Source organism: Mugil cephalus, chromosome 6, assembly GCF_022458985.1.
Source record: "Mugil cephalus isolate CIBA_MC_2020 chromosome 6, CIBA_Mcephalus_1.1, whole genome shotgun sequence".
NCBI lineage: Eukaryota > Metazoa > Chordata > Actinopteri > Mugiliformes > Mugilidae > Mugil > Mugil cephalus.
This window is the reverse complement of record NC_061775.1, coordinates 8,536,723-8,542,722: the sequence shown is the minus strand read 5'-3', so window position 1 is coordinate 8,542,722 and position 6,000 is coordinate 8,536,723. Positions and strand designations below refer to the sequence as shown.

Here is a 6,000-nt window from a genome sequence, read left to right as displayed (position 1 = left end):
GAGATAACAGCAAAGAGAGTTATTTTTAGCCATATTGTCCCCGCTAAAACATAAACCGTGCTCTAAATCCAGATAAGTCATTCTACCCAACGACTGAGTATGTTTAAATGATGTAATTGTGGTAATCAGCTTCCGGACTTTATGTGTAGCCATATAACAATAGGAATAGTAATTCCAATTCCCATATAATACTGTATGTGCTTAATAAAAATCATATTTTGTTTTCTTATCCTTACATTAAGCTAGTAACTACGATCATAGTTTAATTTTAGGCAATCTTTAGAAATACATTCAACACGTTCATAACGGTTAAATACATAAAACATCTTCTCACTTGTGAAATTGTATTCCCTGTTGCTTAGTTTTGGTGTTTCTTTCATGGAACATTCGTAAACGACACAAAAGTCGGTAAGGACCCTGCCCAAGATGACGGCCGCGTTTGACGCGTCTGACCAGCCAGAATGCGCATCTAGTGTTATGTATCTATGAGAAGGGCCTGCACAACATTTCACTGACAGACCTTTCTTTAAAGTAGGCAGCGCTGTTAAGGCAAAGAAATGGAAGGATATTCTACATCCTCGGCTTGGATGGATCGACGTCAGGAGCGTCTTAATATTTGTTGGTGTTTTTCTACTTTTGGCTGATGTTTTGAAGAACAGAGCACCGAAAAACTTTCCTCCAGGACCGTGGGCACTTCCTTTCATCGGCGATCTTCATCGTATTCAACCTACCAGACTTCACCTGCAGTTCACAGAAAGTATGAGTACATACATACAAACAAAATGATATCATTAGTACACAACAGTGTCTAAATCAGGGGAAAGGAATCTTCATGACCCTATTTGTATTCACGGGATTTCGATTTTAGTTTCGTTTTAACCTTTTTCTAAACATTACCGTGTCCTCCAATGAAGATTAGACGGAATAATAAATAAGTCTGGAGGAATAATCCTGGCATGAAGAAAAATCATTTAATTATCTATTTTAATAAATATTTAACATGTCTCTAAGTCTTCCACCATTAATACATTACATCATTTTTATACTGTATTCGGGTTTGGCAGAAGTTTTTATGGAGGTCTAATGACCAGGGTTCAATAACCTATCACTGTCACTGAAACCCTTCACCAGACTGACGAGGAGACATTTTATCATTTTATTTTTTTAAAGATATTTTGGATACAGTACTGAAATCATGTCTGATGGCAGAAAACAGTGACATTGAATGAGAAGGTGGTTCCAAACTTTTGACTGGCAGTGAATGTCACTCCAGTGTAGCACCAAACATCAGTCTGATGTCTATGTTCAGTTTGCACAGAAATACGGAAACATTTTCAGCCTCCGCCTCCTTGATAAAAGGATTGTGGTCATCAGTGGCTATGAGACTGTAAAAGCAGCCCTGGTCGAACGAGGAGAAGACTTTGCAGATCGTCCCGTATTCCATTGTTTGAAGTGATGTTTCAGGAATAATGGTAATTTTTGCATTTTGTATCTAATGTTTCTAGCTTGTATTAACAATAATAATAGTATTATTAATAATAATAATACCAGAGAAATCAAACTCCTGATGATGCAGGGCTAATTGAGTTTTGTCTTCCTAAAAGGTCTTGTGATGTCAACTGGCTATCTATGGAAGCAGCAGAGGAGATTTGCTCTTCATACACTCAAAAACTTTGGTCTGGGAAAGAAGACCATGGAGAGATACATCCAGCAGGAGTGCCAGTACCTCACGAGGCTTTTGCAGACCAACAAGGCACAGAAAACCATGATTTTTACTGTGACAAAAAATAATTTTATTCTGTACTCTGTGTTGTACATGTCATTTTCTTTACCTTGTAACTTTACAACCCAGCATACAACAGATTAGTGCATCATATCATGTGCACATGGTAATATTGGATCATGTTTGCAAATTTCTCTCTTTCCTTCACAGGCAAACCATTTAATGTTCAGCATCTGATAAATAATGCTGTGTCCAACATCATCTGCTGTTTGGTGTTTGGGAATCGATATGAATATAATGACAAGCCAGTACCAGTATATTCTGGAGAGTTCAATGAGATTGTGCATCGCAGGAAGGTTTGTGTGGGTACAGGTGAGCCTCCTTTCTAAGCAAGATGCAGTATTAAACAAAGATGCAATGTAGAAATATTGCAGAGCAGCAAATTAAACTGTTGCTTTACTTTAGATTTACAACACAGTCCCCTGGCTGATGAAGTGGTTTCCTGGACTCATAGAAGGTAATCACTTGTCTACAGCAAATAGTTGATTTCATAGAAATCAGATCAAAGAACACAAAGACACCCTTGACCATCATCACCAAGAGACTACATTGACTCCTTCCTCATAGAAATGGGACAGGTGAGTGTTTAATGTGTCTGTTGTGTCCTTGCATTTCATATAAAGTACTGTTATGTCAACTGTCTCTTGTGTGTCACTGGCAGAAAGAGGACAAAGAGTCTGGGTTTGATCTCAGAAATTTGTGTTGTTCGACTCTGGACTTGTTTGGTGCTGGAACTGAAATACTACCACAACTTTACACTGGGCGCTGCTATACATGATTAACTACCCTGACATACAAGGTGTGTTTGAGTAATATCCAGTATTGTCAGAAGTCTCTCAAAGGATAGGGTCAGTCTGAGACTAAATGTGTGGAGTGTATAATTTCCCTCTGCATTTATGTGTCCCCAGACTCACATGTTTCCTGTTTCCACTGTGTGCAGAGAGAGTCCAGGCTGAGATTGATGCTGTGATTGGTTCGTCCAGACAGCCGTGTATGACTGACAGAGAAAACCTCCCCTACACTGATGCAGTCATCCATGAGATACAGAGGATGGGCAACATCGTCCCCCTCAATGTGGCTCACATGACAAACAATGATACTACAGTGGATAAGTACACAATCCCAAAGGTACACAATCCACAGTAAATACTTTACAATCCAGAACAAAGACCTTAGTTTAGAGAATCATTATTTATTATGTGTTCACTAAGGTAATGCTTAATATTTCTTTATTACTTCATAATTATTTACTATTACCTACTGTTTATGTTCCACGTCAGACACTGTTTGAGTCTCTGAGAACTGAGGTACCAAATCATCATGCAGTCACCACAACAAAGGCCTCTAAAGTGAACAAAACAGGCTGCTGTACCAATTAGAATGACATTTGGTTTGACTCATGACGGGCGACAAGAAAACAACTGACTACTTTTATGAACTGTATAGTCCTTTTGCTTTGATGACAGCCTTTGCACACTTTCAGTATTCTCTGAATGGGTTTCTTGAGGTAGTTATGTGGAATGGTTGTCAATTAACAGGTGGGTTTGTCAACATGTAAATTAGAAGATTATTATTATCTTTATTTTTCCTTTTAATGTGTTTGATACCATCAGTTGTGTTGTGCAGACATAGGGTTGGTCCATAGTTATGTGCAGTGAATAGCCCTGTTTGACTGCAGTTTTAATCCATATTATGACAAGAGACACTCAACTAAGTAAAGAGAAACAACAGTCCATTATTTCATGAATAACTACTAAGGACCACCTCGGGATTGAAAGATTAACTTTGCTTCCCCAAATTCACTCTTGACGAGGCTAAAGCTGAGGAAACTGTGGAACGTCAGCCTCAACAAACAAATATGAAAAAACAATACGTTATTAACTCATTTAACCACTGCTGGTGTTTCTTCAGGGAACCATGATCCTGGCTACACTGCACTCTGTCCTCCATGATGTGTCAATGTGGGAAAACTCCAAACTCCTTCAACCCTCATACTTTCTGGACCAGGATGGTAAATTTAGGAAGAGAGAGGCCTTCCTTCCATTTTCTGCAGGTTAGTCCATCATTACTTAGTTGCATGTTGTTTTAGCTGAAGCTTTAAATAGACGAAATGACAGGAAGATACTAAGAGGATATGGCACTGGGCAGTGCTACAAGATAAACATTGTGGACCGATGGCTGTGGACGCATTCCTGTCAAGTTCTCTGGTGCAGGTCTTGCACTGAAGACACTGATTAATTGAATTGGAACACAGCACTGTAGGTTTACAATTAGGAAAAACATGATGTGTGTGTGTGTGACAAACTCAGCTTCTGAAACCGCTTGTCCTCTGGAGGGTCGCAGGGTTGCTGAAGACTATGCCAACCGCCATCTTGTGAGAGGCGGGATACACCCTGGACAGGTCTGCAGTCTATTGCAGGGCCAATACAGAGAGACAGACAACCATTCACAATCACACTTAGGGCCAATTTAGAATAATCACCAGTCAACCTAACATGCATGTCTTTGGATGATGGGAGGAAGCTGTACCCAGTACCCAGAGAGAAGCCACGCAGACACAAGGAGAACATGCATGTCTGAAAAACTGTTCGGCCATATTCAGTCCCTGTATTTACTATAACTTTACAAAACTATATCTGAATATTCATAAGGTGTCTTGGTCAAACTCGTCTGTTGTGTTGTGTGTTCTCAGGTAAGCGTGTGTGTCTCGGTGAGCATCTGGCCAGGATGGAGTTGTTCTTGTTCTTCACATCCTCCTTCAGAGGTTTTCATTCTCTGCACCCCTGGAGTGCAGCCCAGTCTGGAGTACATCATGGGAGCCTTTCGTTGTCCTAAACCTTACCGTGTCTGTGCTGTGCCACGATAAAAGTCAGACAGAAAAACATCATGTTTTATGCTCAGTGAATCACCAATCACAGTGTTCTTGGAATGCATCATGATAATCATGTAATAATTTCATGAAATAATGTTAATTTGACATATTTGTTCTTCTCCTCAACTTAGCTTAAATGTTAAGGTAAATAGGTAAAATAACCAAAAACTGTCAGTTTCCAAAACACACTTACATACATACTGATGTAGCTTATCAAAACATACCTTTGTTCAAGTATGAGCAATGATCGCTTGACCCAGTTAGCAGTGATCTCTATTGAAAATACTGTGGCACGGTCCATTTCATTTGATAACATTCTTGACAAATGGGCGAGTGCAAAGGCACAACATGTAACAATTTAGTGGTAACATTTACATTAAGTGCTAACTGTTAAGTAGTGGGTGACACTACATGTACTTGGACTTATTTTTTGTTTTTGATTGTAGATCACCTGAGGCCTGTATCACGATAGCAGGTTTACGGGTTTAGCGAGGTAATTCAGGGTTAACCCTAGGTTTCGGTATCACGAAGCTGGATTCTTTCTATTGAGCTATGTTACCATGGTAACTTACTCTGAATGGCAAACCTGCTTCGGGTCAGGATAATGTCAGGATTTAATGAATCCGATTAAGGTCCACCACGGCAATCAGCTGTTCGGGAAAGAATCACGTGCCCTTTCATTGAAGACCCGATTGCGATTGGAGTTAAAATCGCGAGAAGAGCGTTACGGCGTGAACGCATCTTCCAGGAGATAATCACGCAAAGAAGAGTATATTTTAGCCATTTGTCCCCGCTAAACATAAACGCGGCTCTAAATCAGGATAATTTCATTCAACCCAACAACTTGATGTATTGATATGATGTAATTGTGGTATCAGCTTCCGGCTTTATTGTAGCCCATATAACAATACAGAATTAAGAAATCCAACTCCCCAGATGAAATAATGTTTTTGTGCTTGGTTTTTATCTGCTCCCATGTTCTTTTTACTCCAGAGGGTTTACATCTGAGAGAATGACACTAATTGTCATACTCGCGATTCATCTGTATATCGCAGTGATTGCGTTTCGTGGCTTCGTTATTATTATAAACTAAATTAGCCACTGATGTGTAATTTGCGCATTTATGCAATCTGCGATCCTTCACTATAGCTAATGGCGTCTCTTCCATGCAGCCGCGGCGTTTGACTTTTCGAGATTTCGAGTGAGATTTGCTTTTTCTTCTTCATATCTTGGGAGAATCAGTCTTTGCTCATTTTTGCTGGCGCTTATAATTGTGATTGGTCCGCTGCCTTGGAACCCGCCCTTATACGTGCGCGTTCACCGATTCACAGCAAGATAAACCTGG

The 6,000-nt window shown here is 39.8% G+C and overlaps 1 pseudogene; it reads left to right on the top strand.

Annotated features, from left to right (window-relative positions):
* Nucleotides 1-426: 426 nt before the first annotated feature.
* LOC125009168 lies at nt 427-4,649 on the top strand (annotated as a pseudogene).
* The last annotated feature ends 1,351 nt before the right edge of the window (nt 4,650-6,000 follow it).